The following is a 16,533-nucleotide window of genomic DNA, read 5'->3' on the forward strand; positions in this document are numbered from 1 at the left end:
GTCCGCAGTAAACACAGGCTGCGAGTATCTCCTGTCCTCCACCTTTGCTTAGGAACAGCATTAGATGTGCAATTCGGGGTTGATTAATAACTCAGGAAGGAGATTTATGGACCTTGCCAGAAGTCTTTCTACCCATCCATCTGTCATGCCAGGAACCTAAATAAAAAAATTTAGTTTAATACAGTGCTTCTTATACCCCTGTTATGCGAAACGCCACATTTACAGAGTTAGAGGCAAAGTACTGGATGTCCCACTCGTGCTCAGCCGCAGTCTTCAGAGGGGGAGAGGGAAGAGCAGGGGACAGTGGCACAGGGACAGTACATTCCCCACCACTGTCCATGCAGGATGGGATGTGGCCCATTGCCTGTCACCTCCCCTTGGTCGTAGCTCCTGGGATAGTGTCCCTCCTCCTTGCGTGGCTCTCGGTCCCACTCCCTGCCAGCCTCATGGGCTCAGCCCCAAGCCCAGGGCTGAGCCTTGAGACCCCGCTGCTACCCCACACCCGGGCGGCACCACCTCCTAGCAAAGCCTGTGGGACTTGATGCTTAGGAGGGGACATGGGAGCTGCGTAACCGGCAGCGCTGCCCCCAGACTTCTTCCTGCAGTTGTCGGTGTGGGAGCAATAAACGCTCATTACTTCTGCAGTGAGGAATGGGCAGTGATGGAGGCGGCTATTAAAGGAATACCCAGAGCTTTATTCGATGCAGAGTGACACCAACAGGCACATGGAAAATACTAATCCACCATAAGAAGAAAATGTCGTGCTCCGCAGACGTTTACTTCTCAGTGCCTGGATATCCTCGTTAGCACATTCAGCACACTCGCCCTGTGGTGCATGCTCCTACGAACCAAAATGCTAAGAGAAACTTGAAATTAATACTTGCAAATTGTATTACCTTTTCCCTGCACATAAAGCTGTTTTTTTCCTTCAGTTATAAAGAAATATGAACATTTTCCGTTCTTTCATTCTTTTAGAAAGGGAAGAGGTTCAAGCAGCAGCAAGGAAAGGCAGTAATTCAATGCAGGAGCAAATGACCTCCTGAGGGACTCCAAGAGAGAGCAGAAAGAATTCTTTCTCTGCTCTGGAGATACCTCTTTTTTTCTGTCATTGCACTCAGGCCCTTTTGGGGAATACATTTTGTATATCAGAGCCTTCAGTCCTTTGTCCACGAGTGATTTTTTCACTCCCCTACAAAGCTTTTTCAAAAAGAAAACTTCTCTTCTGGTGTTTTTTGGTACAGTCTCAGGGGAGTGGTATTGCTCCAGGGATGATATTTTTGTGTGCTCCAAACCCCACAATATGGTGCTTGGTTTTGCATTATTTGCATGTTACAAAGGTGTTATCAAGTGGGGAATTTAGTGGTCCAACTCCATCCTTAGTGGTTTTCCATCTCCTGTGCATATGCAATAATTTGTACTCTAAGAGATGTGTAGTGACCTCTTTTTTTCAGTGCAAGGAATGTTTTCATTAAAAATAAAATAGCAGATACATCAAGACATTTCCTCTTGTAAAGCCTCATGTTCTGAATATAAAATAGGAATAGCCAATCTCTACAATGTTTTCTTGTCGTGCTATGCAGCTAAAAACAAGAGAGCAAGTGAGAGACAGGGAGGCTGGGCTATTGCATAACACAGAGAAAACAAACTTTCTAGATGGCTCTACAATTTCCATAAATACATAATTAATAGTAGTAATAGTAACAACAACAACAATAATAAAATCTTCGAATCGTATTCTTTGTTTCGACATAGTACTGAAACAATTCAAGGAACAATTGGGGATTTGCAGGAGCCTGTGCTCACAGCAGAGAACGTTGCAGCAAAGCCAAGGCTGCCCCGGCTTACCTGGGACCCCGCCGCGCCTGTCGCCCTTCTTGCCTCCGCTCCCCGGCTGCCGTTGGGTTCAAAGAGGGATCTGAGGTCTGGCAAAGAGAGATCTGAGGTGCACTGGTCCTGCTGCTCTCTGCAGGACTCGTGCACTGCCATCGCCAGCACAAACACCAAAATGAGAGAAGACAATTTATTAAATGAGAGTCTTCAGTCTGAGCATGCAGGAGGCGGCAAATTCATTCGAAGACGCTAACGTGAAGCAGCTTGCAGATGGTGTTTGCGGGACAGAGGGCCTGGGACTTGGCTTGATGCTTACTTTAAATACACATCTCATTCCACTGAGGCCCAACAGCAATACGTATATGCTTAAAGTGAATTTTTTTTTTATAATATATACCCAATCAGGACCTGCATATAATTTAGGAATGAAAAGCTCCGTTTCTGTAGCTACTCACTGCAGGCCTTACATTACATTCCTTTTTAGCTGAAGGTATGTACGTCTCATTTGCACTGTGAATATTTATAACTGTGAATTTAAATGATCTCTTTTTCAGTAAAGCAGCTTAATAGTCTAAGGCTGGTTAAATCATTTGCTGGAAATATTCACAATGTGAACACAAAATAGCAAAAACTATCAAAACAAATTCATGGAGACATTCAAAAGAGCACATACAGCATACATATCAGTTCATTTGATCAGCTATTGTCTTACTGGTGTACTGACTAAAGCAGAACTCAGAAGGCATGAAAATTAGTTATTTCCACCATCTTGAGGAGACGACATTAGTATGCTGACACTAAACTCATGGCTTCTGTAACTAATATGCCTTGTTGGTTACAAATTGCATTTGAAATATTCTGAAATGTTAGAGTTCGCTGAATTATCAAAAACCAGAATTGTTAATATTTTTACAAATAGAAGCTGTCAGGTTTGTTCAAGATGATTCACAAATTCATACCACTCTTTATCTGACAGAATTCAGATCATTGCCAAATAATGGGCATAATAGCTCACAAGTCCCAGAATTTTCCATTAATTTAGGGTAAATAATAATTCAGTTGAAAAGTCATACTGCTAATTATTCTGATTTAAAGAGCATTTCAATTACCTAATTGAAGAACAGAAATAGTGCACTCAATTTAGGTGGTCAGTCACAGTTCAGAAATAATGAATAGTAAATAATTAATACACAGCACAGAAACAGTCATAGTCTGAAAATTATTCCTTTGATTAATCTGGTGGATAGTTGGCAACAACGGACGCTTGCAATCTATTAAAGGAGCTGGCTGCAAACTTCACATGGCAATAATGCTCCCATGGAAAGTGCAGTTTTTGACAACATTTTACCCAAAATGTTTTCGGTCCCCTAAGGTCACACAGATGTTTTATTGCAGGCTTCTTTACCCCAGATCCATGTGTTTCACTTTTTTTTCTTTTTGTATTGATAGGAGGTAAAATATCCCACATCAGCCAGCTAAACCTTTATTGGCATTTTATATCAATTTATGTTGTGCCAATGCCAGGCTGGAGGATGCACCCGGGGGCTGCCAAAGACGTGATGGGGAGCTGGGGATGGCCAGGCTGTACCTGGCAAGGGGGGTCTGAGAAGTTGTCCGGCAAGAGCTCTCGTGGAGAAAGGCGATGGCCAGAAAGAGAATCACAGTTATGAGGGAAATACTGCAACGAGCAGAGCAGCGGGTGCAGAGCTTCTGACTCAATGGCTGTGCGTTGGCTTGACCCGGGAAAGGGGAAACTCCCCTCTCCTGGGCGAAGAGGCTGATGCTGTTTTTCCTGAACATTTCGTGTCAGCGTGCCTCTGGAATATTGAAATGCCACTGCTGTGCTGCAAGAGGGTATTTTGCTTCCTAACAGAGCAGAAACCTGGATTATTATGGCCATATTTTGCCATTTGGCATCCTGAACTGGCCTGTGGAAACAGGGCATGGCACACGGGGGTGTAAATACCCGCTTCCAGTTCAATTGCTGGGGAGGGAGACTTGTGTCCCCGAGTGGTGGCGTTCGTGTTTGCCTGGGGTGATTCATGGCATCACATCTGGACTAGACCACGGAAACTGCTGGAAGCCAAATGTGAGTTCAGGCAGCCGGAGCTGCCAGCCCCGGCACCGTCCTGCCCCTTCAGCAGCGGCGGGGCTCATGGCGGGGGGGTGTCTTTTTTGTCCTTTATGAAAGTCAAAGCGTGGTTACTCTGGGCTGACACGAACACCAGACCCAGTCAGTCTGCTCCAACTTTACTAATTTTTGGAGAAAAATATGTTTTTATCCCAAAATAAAAATCTGCTGCAGGCAGGGCTGGAGGGTGGCTGAGGACTGGTAAAATGAGCAAGCCCCCCCCGGGCTGGTGAGCAGGGACCTCCCTCCCGGTGCAGGTGCTCAGGCAGTCCTGTGAGCCCTCGTGCGCTGGGCTGGTATCTGGGGCTGTGCACAAGGACATCCTCGACTCAGGCAGGAGCTGCGGGAGCACTTTTCATATTTTACTTGCAAATGACAAAATGACCCGGTATGAATAGGTCAAATAAGCACCGGGCCGTTTCCACGCAGCCCCGGCTGGTCCTACCTGGCCCACCTGCACAGACGGTCACATCCACCCGTGATGGAGCATCTCCCCACGAGGTTTCCTCCGTCCCCACGAGATGGGTCACCCATGGTGGCACTCCTGCAGCCGTGACCCCCAGAGCAGCACCTCCAGGGCTCCCCAGCTCCTGGCTGGGGGCACAGAGGAAGCGCTGCCAGAGCCCGCAGCATGATGAGAGACCCCCTGTGCCCCTCCACGTCCCCGCCGTGCCCCGGCACCCGGGCCAGCCGCCAGCCCTAGCTGGCAGAGGAGCGGCAGCATCGCACAGCAGCTGCCGTGGGCACACTGCAGCGTGCTTAATTTTGGAAACATGGCATGCCAGTGTTTCTAAAGCAGCTCTTTTTTTTTTTTTTTTCCCCCAGATAGCATTTGCAAAGGGATGTTTGCACGTGCATGGACATCAATAGGATGGGGCTGCGGCCACCCTGACGTCTCCCGGGGCCTGGGAGGGTCAGAGCTGGGCTGCAGCTAGGAGGGAAGGTCGAAGGCACCCGAGCTGCTCCCTGCAAGCCCCCTCTGAAGGGGCTCAGCTTTCTCTGCTGGGGAATCCCTGGTCTGGGCTCAGACTGCCGAGAAAAGCGCCGAGGGGTGAGGAGGAGCTGTGAGAAAGTCTGTAAGCAAAGTGAGAAAAGTGAAATTACAAAGATTGCAAATTGTTGGCGAGCAGTTCCAACAACTACTTACCATCAAAATTGAAATAAATGTGGTGTTTATTTGCCACATGTACCAGCTGATGGCTCGTGGGTACTTGTGCATGTTAAAATGCACCGTGTGTGCAGGAGGAGCAGCCCTCCCTGGGCAGGGCCGGCAGGGGCCATCAGTCTCCTCAGCTCGGACACACACCGCTGCTCCCAGGCAGGGGCTGTGGCTGACCCATCACTCAAAATACCATGAGAAAGAAATGCAGAAATGATCTGTATCTGTTGTATTATTTTGTAATTACTAATTTAATTATTCTTGTTCCATATTGACTCTTTTCTTAATGTGGTTTAATTAGATAATTTCATTATTAAGCGGACAGAATGCAAACAAAATGCACGCAAACCCCTACTTTCCCCATCAGTTTTCCATTTCAATTTTTCAGTCTAAAGGTAAAAAAAAAGAAACCATCACCTTTGATGTCTGTGCTGTGTATGGGGTCTCCTGAACTGGCAGGCCAGAAAACCCTCTTTGAATGTAAGACTAAAATGGTGAAAATGGGAAAGAAGGCTGCAAAGCTTACCATCGGAGAGGGCTGCTCTTGTTCAGTAGGTGACTATTTGTTTTCATATAAAACAACACATTTGGAAAGAATGAAAAAATAAAAGTAAAGACCATTTTCTAACCCTGCTGGAAGTGATAAATTTTCAAAATGCCAGATATGTTAATGGAAAGAGCTCTAGGGAAGTGAGAGGAACGTATGCACTTAAGCCACAAAATACCTTTCCCTACAAGCGCTGTAAAATGCTGGGAAGTAATCAGTTTGTCATAATTAATATACTTGAAGCTATAAACCTTTCAGAAAGTGTGAATCGCTGTTTAACTCCAAATCCCATTTAGCTGTTACATTAGCAGACGCTGTGCAGCTGCTTTTTTTAGGAATGCTTAGTGTCAGTCCTTTAATTAGAAGTGTGAACCTTGCCCCGGGCTCACCCCGTCTGCCCTGGCACGCTGCCGCCGCTGCCAGCATCCCAGTCCCGGGAGGCTGGCGAGGGCTGGAGGCACACGCTGGTCATCGCCCCTCACGGCCTGAGACTTTGATAATTGGACATTAGTAATGAAACCTTAACAAATAACTGAATAATAAACTAAGTCAGTAAACAAATTAAATAATTAATTACTTAAATATATAACAAATAAGTAAATAAATACAAAACTGCATACTCTTAGTTAATAATTTCTTAGTAATTATTAGTAATTACTTAGTAATTATTTAGTAATTATTAACTAAACTAACTAGTTACCATTAGTAACTGGGCATTCATAACTAAAGCACAAACTTAAGGCAAAGAGATGAGTTAAATTGTTCTGAAAATAGCTTCATTCAGTGAAAAGTGATCTTCAGATTGCTCAAAATATATTCAAGAATTTTGTTACATCTCCTGACCCTTCCCAAGGGAAAGAGAGGGAAGGAGGGAAAATCTTATAACAGAAATGTTCCATGTCAACTACGGAAAAATAACAACAAAAAAATTATTCTGAAACTACATTTAAAATTAGAGCGTATCAAATTTCCATTCAAAATACGAATGTAAGAAAACAAAACCAAAATCAAGCCATGTTTTTTTTCAGTGCGAGCAAACCAGAAGCGTCCCAGCTGCTCAGCGCTGCGAGCGAGACTTACAAATTCTGTTCTTTTCACCACTAAGTCAGATAACCGGGTATTGTTGTTATCTGTGTATATTTTCCCTTCCTTCAGAATTTGTATAAATTATTTGCTGTAGCAACTCCCAGTGATAATAAGTTGTACAATTTAATTACACATTGCATGAAATTATTCCCATTTGTCAGTTTTCATGTTCCCACATAAGAAATTCTGTTCAAACAAGTCATACTTTCCACAAAAGGTGGTGTTCTGTTTTTTTGTTTTTTTTTTTTTACACTTTTATCTTAATTACCTACCTAGTTATTGTTTAAATATTGTTGCAGATAGGCTGACATGTCTAGGTAGTGCTGCCAGTGCTGTCTGGAACTGTGTGCTTTGCAGGGTCCCCGTGCAGCCAGCCCAGCTGGAGCGAGTGGCTGGCACAGGGCAGCACGTATTAGGACTCGCAGAAGAAAAGATGAACTTCATAAAAAATTGGAGGTTTTGCAACGTTTGGCCTCAGTGCATGCACGGATTTTCTCCAGCGTGAGCACAGCGAAGAACAGGGTGGGAAACTCTGGAAGCGAAACCACTGGCTGATACTGTGAGCAGCGAAATAAAGAGGAATGAAATGCACTGATTGAACGCAGAGTATTTGAGAGAGCTTCCTCTCTGTGCGATTTCATGAAACGTTATGGAAAACACCTACCACAGACACGAACAGTATGAGACCTGCTCTTTACCCAGCCACAGTTTCCCATCTGCACTGGTGTCCTTTTCACCGCTTCTGTTCTGCAGCCCAGATGTTTTATGTCCCACCACGGCGGGGAGCAGAGCCCTGCCACCGTGGCATCACCACACCACGTCGGCGGGTGAGTCACCGATCCCTCAGTGCTCAGAAGTCAGGTGTTAAAACCTGGGGTGACCAGAAAACAGCTTCTTGTGAAGAATGCAAGAACAAGATGTATCTGAGGTCTATACGCAATAGATAAAAATATTTGCTCAGAGGCAGCAGTTTTGTGGGTTTTGTCATGATGTAAGAATAAATGACTATGAGTATGGGCACACGAATCCTTTTCATGCTGTTGCTGCTCCTCAGTCTCCATCTAATCCACTTAAGCGGGAAAACAAATGGACATGACTCTGGAAGTGGTGGGGACTCAGCTCCCACCATTGCCATTTATTCCTCCTTGGTGGAGCTTCTTCTCCATGGGTCATCTCTGAAGTGACTCCTACACGAAGGAGGTGCCTCTGTGTCCCTTAAACATGTGGGTACAGGAGGAGGAGCACTCCTCCTGCCCGACACCTCTCTTGGGATGACAGAATTGTTGGCACTCACTTACCTTTTGGTCCTCCGAGGTGCCACACAGCCCCATGGACGTCATGCAAGAAGGTTCCTGCCTGTTAAAGCGTGACAAGAAATGCAAGTACCGTATTTCACACAGGCACTCTGCTGCCTTTCATATAAGTCACAGGAAGGCTAGAAATGCACTGTGTTTAGAAATCTTTTTTGTCTTTGAGGTACCAAAGGCCCTGGCAGCACTCGTGGCACATCTTAGATCAGTTCTGTAAGGTTCAGGAGAGCCTTGACTGCCTGTTCCTTCATATTATTTAGAAACTAGCACAGCTGATGCTGGAGGCGCAGCACTGTTATGAGTCACCCCATGAGGAAACCAACCTGACAATCAGTCTGGCTTTGCCTTTGCTATTTACGCTGGTGTGTCAGAGACAGGTATGTCAGGAATTAAGCAAAAAGTATGTTTTAATTTAATGTGCTCTCAGAAAAAGACTCTGTGCTCCCCTTCCTATTGGTAGCGGGGCTCTGCCGGGACTCCCCTCCCTGCCAGAGGGGGGCTGCCCGCTGCAGCCCGGAGTGGGGCTAACGGGGACGGTTTCTGCTGGGGCTGCGCAAGACCCCAATGACTCTCGAGCAGCCCCCGGGGGTTCATACATCTGTGTCTAATATAGCCAGCACTTCCACAGGGCCTCTTCCAGTCATTTAATAAAGTATGTTACTAGCTGTCCTTAACAATAAAACTCCTTTTCTCTTTGCCATCCCGAGTCCCCTCAGTCGCTACAGGAGATACCACCTCTCCCCAGCAAAGCAGGATGTCTGGAACCTCAGGCACAGGCGGAACACGAGTCCCTCCCCGGACGGCAATGTCTGAGCAGTTCGTCGGTTTGGATAAGAGCGGTTCCCAGCCCCCGAGCAGAGGGGAGGTGGAAGGGGGATGCAAGGCTTCCAGCCCCTTCCTGGTTGTCCTCAGCTTTGGGCCGAGGGTGGTGACCACCTGGGGCACCGGTTCACCCATCTCAGGGGGCTCATGGCTTCTCAATAGGCCTGTTTTCTGGAAGACTTGAAATAGTCCTTCCCAGCTCAGATTATTCAGGTTCTCATTGCAAATATTTATCTTTACATGGGCACTTTAAGTTCTCCCCTCTTTTTTTTTTTAATTTTATATTTTAGAAATTTTTATAAATTATAATTTATAGTAATTTTATAATTTTTTAAATTCTAAGATTTATAAAATAAAGTTTTTATTTTATAAAAAAACCCCAACTATTCTTCCCTCTGATTGTTTCCATTTAACACTGGACCTTGTAACTCACAGTTGTGGAATGAAGCTCATAATTAATAATTCTCTAGTAACTAATGACTACGTGGTTCTTGGAGTGGGTTGCTCTCCATGATCCACATCACTGGCTCTGTAGCTCCTTCTGCTTCACACTAGAAAAGCAGACCACGTTCAGCCACAAAAATTAGGGAAAGCCACCAGAGATACTGATTGAAATGTACGAGCAAACCCACCTATTCCAGCCTATGGTGCCGTACAGGTCACTTCTGTTCTGGAACGACAGAAGCTCTTGCCATGCCTGAGTGGTGCCAAGCATGTCGGGTATTTAGATAAAACAGGATGGAAAGACCGTTACTACCTTCAACTTGTGAGATGCTAAGGGGCAGCCTTGGGCAATACTAATTGCTTGGTAAGAGTCAGGAGCCTGTCCTACCTGCTCTGCAGCAGTGGCTTGTCCGGACACAGGCTGGGGGTACCAAGGAGGGAGACCCCTCCCCAGATGCACCCACATGGCGACGGGTGACCAGAGGGAGCTGCTGAATAAAGGATAGCAGCCAGTTAGTTGAATTCAGTGCTAATCTTGAAGTGTACTTGTTCCACCTAACAGCTTTCCTGGTTCCTGATTCACCACCATGCTTAAACTCTAATGACATTGGTTGCTTTGAGACTTCAAGTAAGGAAATTTTAATAAAAGCTTGACTTGATGTTATTCCACTACAAGCTCTGCGCTGAATTAAACATAAGGCTGAGGAGATATGTTGACAGTACATCAGCATGAAGTCCTGCTGCTGCTGCTGAATACGGGTAAATAGTTTTATGTCATTTTCTTTAAGGCTCATTTCCAGCTTTCAATCAGTCTCACATATAACATGGCTGAAGTGCTGTGCAAGGCATCTTATCATGGCCAGTTGTCTGAAATGTGGGGATATGGCTAATTTTGAGAAATGAATCACTTGTCTTTCCCATTTTCATCATTATGGTGTTAGTCTATACTGAAATACAGGCATTCAGCCAGAGTCTACTGTGCCTAATACACACAGAATACTGCAGAAAATAGCTATGTGATAAAAAAAAAAGCTAAATAATCTGTTCAGTCCATTACTGATGTGCAGCTAAGCTGTAACTTTCTCTGAGTGTTCGTCTCTAATATCGCAACTTTATTCTTTGATAAAATAACATATTTTCCAGACAAAGTAAATGCCAGAGGGTGGGTGTACTTGGAAGAAAGTGTGTGAAGGGTACAATCTGGAAATCTATCATCTCATCGAGAGAGGGTAGATGCAATGCATGGAAGGGTAGGAGTCCTGCAGACCTGCGTGCAGGAGCTGCCCATAAACCACAGCTGAGCAAAAGCGAACGTGTGCCTCGGACATCTCCACGGGGGTGTGCACAGAGCAGCCCCCAGCCCTCACTGGAAAACCGTGCGGAGCTGCTCTTACCCATTTGCAAGAAACACAAAATTCAACTTGAGCAAGGCCAAAACATGGGGAGCGAAGACCCTGTTAACAATGGGGCAGCACGGGAAGAATGGCAGAACAAAGACACGGTATAAGACGGGGCTTATCAGCCTGTGGAAAGCATTGTATTTCATCATGCTGTCCGTAGCAGCGTGAGATTACATTTGGCTCAGGCAGTCTCATCTCTACCCTAGTCCAGTTAATTTAAGAAATGTATTGATTTGCACAGTTGATAAATCTCTCTGTACAACAGCATGTACTGTTGTAATCCAGCACGTAGGGAGCAGGATTTCATCGCAGGGGGACAGTCACCAGGTGGACGGGGCGATATCCCTACCTGCTGTAAGACAGCAGGAAGTTTATTTGGATTTTACTCAAGTGTTATGACCTAAATGTGAGGAGCTACAGTCAAACACAGAGCTGCATATACCTACCTCACCTGGACCACTCACCTGGACCATGGGCTACCCCCAGAATGCTGGGGACCAGTGGGGGCTGGTGGCACCATTTGCTGCAGCAAAAGCATCTGATGTGCAGCACACATCATCCAGAAAAAGAGTAGCAGGCAATGTTCAATTACCATTTGCTGGTGCTATGGGAACAACTGGTCTCTGGATAGAGGAAGGGGTCACCTCGTGGCAGTGAGAGAGACTCCTGCAGCTCCCTATCCCCACACGGTGCCTGGGAAGGAGGTGAGCACAGCACAGGGCAACGTCGGTGTTTCATGCCCGGGGGCTGTGGACGCCCCGTGAAGGAGGCAGTTTCCCCTGCAGAAGGTCTCCCCCAAAGATGCCCACCAGACTGTATGAAACGTGAATGGCTGTTCCTACTGCACAAAAAAGAGGAATAAAAATCCATTCTGAAAGGTCTGTTAATTAATCCAGTGCAGGCTGGAGGCAGTGCAGCATATTAACTTAAGGTGAAAGTGGGGAAAGAAAGGTGCTGACAGCTATTACTGAATTAGGAAAAAGAACCCACAACATGAAAGTTTATTAACATTTTCATTGAACTTAAAAGGTTCTCTCCTCTCAAGGATTAGAATAAACTTGGTTTGAGGGGACAGCTTTACTGAATTAAAAGTTAGCTTTTTAAAAGTTTATATCAGTAGCATTTTCTGGAGGTAAATATCAGCCTGACGCTTTCCTTTGCCTGCAATTCCCCCCAAAAGCGTCGTTCTGGCAATGGCTTATCACTCTGGGCAGGATTCTCAAAATGTTTTGCATCAGTCAGTAAAATGCCCATGTCATGGTACTTACCGTGGTGTTAAGCTAAACTCCACCTTTCCAGTTCCCCGAGTCACTGAGGAATTGTGCAGCCAGAGCTTCATCCCGCCGGCACCCGCACCGCAGGGAGACAGATGGTGGCTCTCCAGCCATCTGGCTCTGGGATTTTCCATGTGCAGCCCCAAATCCATAGGAAGTTGGCAGTGGAAAAGAAAGCCATTTGGATCGTTTTCATCAGATGTTAACACTCAGACAAATGTCTCCTTCGCAGCAGCCCTAACCAAGCAGCGCTCTTCAGCAGAAAGACCAGAGTGTGCTTTGCTGGATCCAAAATCATCTTGCCACATCTTTTCAAGAGGTTTCGTCATCCCACTCCTCTGCTGGGACCACAGGAGCCCACAGCTTCAGTACCCGGGCAACCTCCTCCACCTACAAAAGAAACCCCTGCTTGTGACAGAGCAGAAGTTAGACGGTATCAAGCCTGGAAAGAAGATGGGTGGTCTTCTCCTAGATGGTAAGGGGACAGCTGGCATGGAAATGGTAGCAGTCAGCTGGACTCCCAGGATGTGTTTTAAATAGTGGGGAAGTTCTTATCAAACTAATTAGAATTTCAGGTTTCTGAAAGAGAGAGTTTGTTTTGTCTTTTAAAGGGAACGACAGGTTTGTGACACACAACTGCATGGCATCTTTAATGCCACCCAAATCAATATTTTCCTTTAGTCTCTGTGTCCCGACGGTTTACTGCCTGTCTTTAGTACACTGATTTATTTATTTATTTTCAGAGGTGATAAATTGCAGTATATTAAGATAATGGTGTAACATTTGTTGCTATTAGAATGTATATAACCAAAGTTTAAATGTAATTTAATTTTAAGTGGAAAATAATGATCGCTGTTGAGATGCCCAAAGACAATGTATTACTCATCGCCCATCAAGATTTTATTAAACAGGAATTTAAAAAAAAAAGAAAGGTTCAGTAAAAGTATTTTGAATATATGCTATATTAATGGTCAATCATAGTATAAGATATATTGAAGGCTTTTTAAAAAAAAATTGCATGAATTTATCTTCAGCTGCTTAGAGTTTTCTGTCAAAATGATTTGCTCATTTTAAAGTACGTTTCCTATAAAAGTGACTATTGCACCGAATTGCAACATTTTGATTCAATTAAGCTAATCTAGAAATTCTCTGCCTGAATCATAGAATAGAATAGCTTAGGTTAGAAAAGAACTTTAGGATCATCAAGTCCAACCGTTAACCCAGCACTGCCAAGTCCACCACTAAACCATGTCCCTAAGCACCACATCTACACGTCTTTTAAATACCTCCAGGGATGGTAACTCCCTGTTCCAATGCTTGACAACCCTTTTGGTGAAGAAATTTCTCCTAATATCCAATCTAAACGTTCCCTGGAGCAACCTGAGGCCATTTCCTGTTGCCCTATCACTTGTTACTTGGGAGAAGAGACCAACCCCCACCTCACTACAACCTCCTTTCAGGTAGTTGTAGAGCGCGATGAGGTCTCCCCTCAGCCTCCTCTTCTCCAGGCTGAACACCCCCAGTTCCCTCAGTCGCTCCCCATCAGACTTGTGCTCCAGGCCCTTCACCAGCTTCGTTGCCCTTCTCTGGACACGCTCCAGCACCTCCATGTCCTTCTTGTAGTGAGGGGCCCAGAACTGAACACAGGATTCGAGGTGTGGCCTCACCAGTGCCCAGTACAGGGGCACGATCACCTCCCTGCTCCTGCTGGCCACACCAGTTCTGATACAGGCCAGGATGCCATTGGCCTTCTTGGCCACCTGGACACACGGCCGGCTCATGTTCAGCCGCTGTCGACCAGCACCCCCAGGTCCTTTTCCTCTGGGCAGCTTTCCAGCCACTCTTCCCCAAGCCTGTACCGTTGCCTGGGGTTGTTGTGGCCCAAGTGCAGGACCCGGCACTTGGCCTTGTTGAACCTCATACATTGGCCTCGGCCCATCGATCCAGCCTGTCCAGGTCCCTCTGCAGAGCCTTCCCACCCTCCAGCAGATCAACACTCCCACCCAGCTTGGTGTCACCTGCAAACTGACTGAGGGAGCACTCGATCCCCTTGTCCAGATCGTTGATAAAGATATTGAACAGGACCGGCCCCAGTACTGAGCCCTGGGGAACACCGCTCGTGACCGGCCGCCAACTGGATTTATCTCCATAGACCACAACTCTCTGGGCCCGGCCGTCCAGCCAGTTTTTTACCCAGCAAAGTGTCCGTCCATCCAAGCCATGAGCAGCCAGTTTCTCCAGGAGAATACTGTGGGAAACGGTGTCAAAGACTTTACTAAAGCCCAGGTAGACAACAGCCACAGCCTTTCCCTCATCCACGAGGCAGGTCACCTTGTCATAGAAGAGGATCAGGGTAGTCAGGCAGGACCTGCCTTTCATAAACCCATGCTGACTGGGCCTGATCCCCTGGTTGTCCTGTACGTGCCGCGTGGTGGCACTCAAGATGATCTGCTCCATAACCTTCCCTGGCACCGAGGTCAGGCTGACAGGCCTGTAGTTCCCCAATCCTCCTTCTGGCCCTTCTTGTAGATGGGCGTCACATTTGGTAACCTCCAGTCAACCGGGACCTCCCCAGTTAGCCAGGACTGCTGATAAATGATGGAAAGTGGCTCGGTGAGCCCTCCCGCCAGCTGCCTCAGTACCCTTGGGTGGATCCCATCCGACCCACAGACTTGTGTGTGTCTAAGTGGTGTAGCAGGTCAGTAACCATTTCCCCTTGGATTATGGGGGCTTCATTCTGCTCCCCGTCCCTGTCTTCCAGCTCAGGGGGCTGGGTACCCAGAGAACAGTTGGTCTTACTATTAAAGACTGAGGCAAAGAAGGCATTAAGTCCCTCAGCCTTTTCCTCAGCCTTTGTCATTATGTTTCCCCCCGCATCCAGTAAAGGATGGAGATTCTCCTTAGCCCTCCTTTTGTTGCTAATGTATTTATTGAAATGTTTTTTATTGAATTACAGCAGTAGCCAGGTTAAGTTCTAGTTGGGCTTTGGCCCTTCTGATTTTCTCCCTGTATAACCTCATGACATCCTTGTAGTCCTCCTGAGTTGCCTGCCCCTTCTTCCAAAGGTCATAAACCCTTTTTTCCCCCCTCAGTTGCAGCCAAATCTCCCTGTTCATCCAGGCGGACTTCTCCCCCACCAGCTCATCTTTTGGCACATGGGGATGGCCTGCTCCTGCGCCTTTAAGATTTCCTTCTTGAAGAATGTCCAGCCTTCCTGCACTCCTTGCCCTTCAGGACTGCCTCCCAAGGGACTTTCTCAACCAGGCTCCTAAACAGGCCAAAGTCTGCCCTCCAGAAGCCCAAGGTGTCAATTCTGCTCACGCTCCTAACTTCTCCAAGAATTTAAAACTCTATCATTTCATGATCGCTGTGCCCGAGACGGCCTCCAGCCATCACATCACCCACAAGTCCTTCTCTGTTCAGACACAACAGGTCCAGCAGGTGCCTTCCCTAGTTGGGTCCCTCACCAGCTGTGTCAGGGAGTTATCTTCCACAGACTCCAGGAACCTCCTGGACTCTTTCCTCTCCGCTGTATTGTATTTCCAGCAGACATCTGGTAAGCTTAAGTCCCCTACGAGAAGAAGAAATGAAAGAAGGTTTAGCTGTTGCATCCAGAGTCTCCTCTGCTGCCCATGTGCTGGACGGCTCTCCCAGGCTGTCTCCTGTGACGGTCCATGCCCTCAGACCAGAAAAAGTGCCCCAAGGGACTCTCTGATGCCTCGTGGAAGCTGTACTCTGAAGTTAGAATATCAATGGAGAGGAAGAAGGCAGTAAAGCACCAAAAATACATTTCTACTGAAGAGCTATGCTTGTTAACATTTTTAACCTATTTTTTTTCTGCATTATTCAATACATGTGCATACAGATGGAGTATTTTGATATTGATGATAGCACAACAGAAGATAGAAACGAGAATTGTATATTTTGCTCTATTAGTATTGATTGTCTTTATTTTATGTAGCACAGCCTTTTATCTTCACTGATGAAATAATGTATTCCCTTACAGTGTGTATCGGGGGGATTTATGTGGAATGGCTGAAAGAGCCAAAACACACCACTCTGGCATATAATCCAAAATTTATTTACTAAACTGGGTATCACAATAGGACAGCGATCTCTTGGCTACCATTTCTATTCTGCAACAGTCACACAGGTCATGTTCACTCGGTCCAGCCCAGCCCCTCCAGCCTGGCAAAGCATCACCTGCACCCAGGGAGTAGACTTGCCCCCACCTTTTATAGGCCAGACCCAGCTGGTGGTCCCATTTCTACATGGAGCAGATCCACCCCAGGCTCAGCCACTTCTCCTAGAAGCAAAAAAATAAAAAAGAAATATAAAAACCCTAACCCTCATATACATACTTTACTCATAAATATATTTAACAACAAGCTTCATGACACAGAGGTGTTTGGCATCTATTTTCTTGTGATCATTTACATCATTTCTTAACAGGCTCCCGCCATAGCTTTTCATCTGTGCCACCGCAGGCCCTTGCTCACCCCTTCACTGAGCTGAAGCTGTTACATGCCC

Source organism: Calonectris borealis, chromosome 5, assembly GCF_964195595.1.
Source record: "Calonectris borealis chromosome 5, bCalBor7.hap1.2, whole genome shotgun sequence".
Classification (NCBI taxonomy): Eukaryota; Metazoa; Chordata; class Aves; order Procellariiformes; family Procellariidae; genus Calonectris; species Calonectris borealis.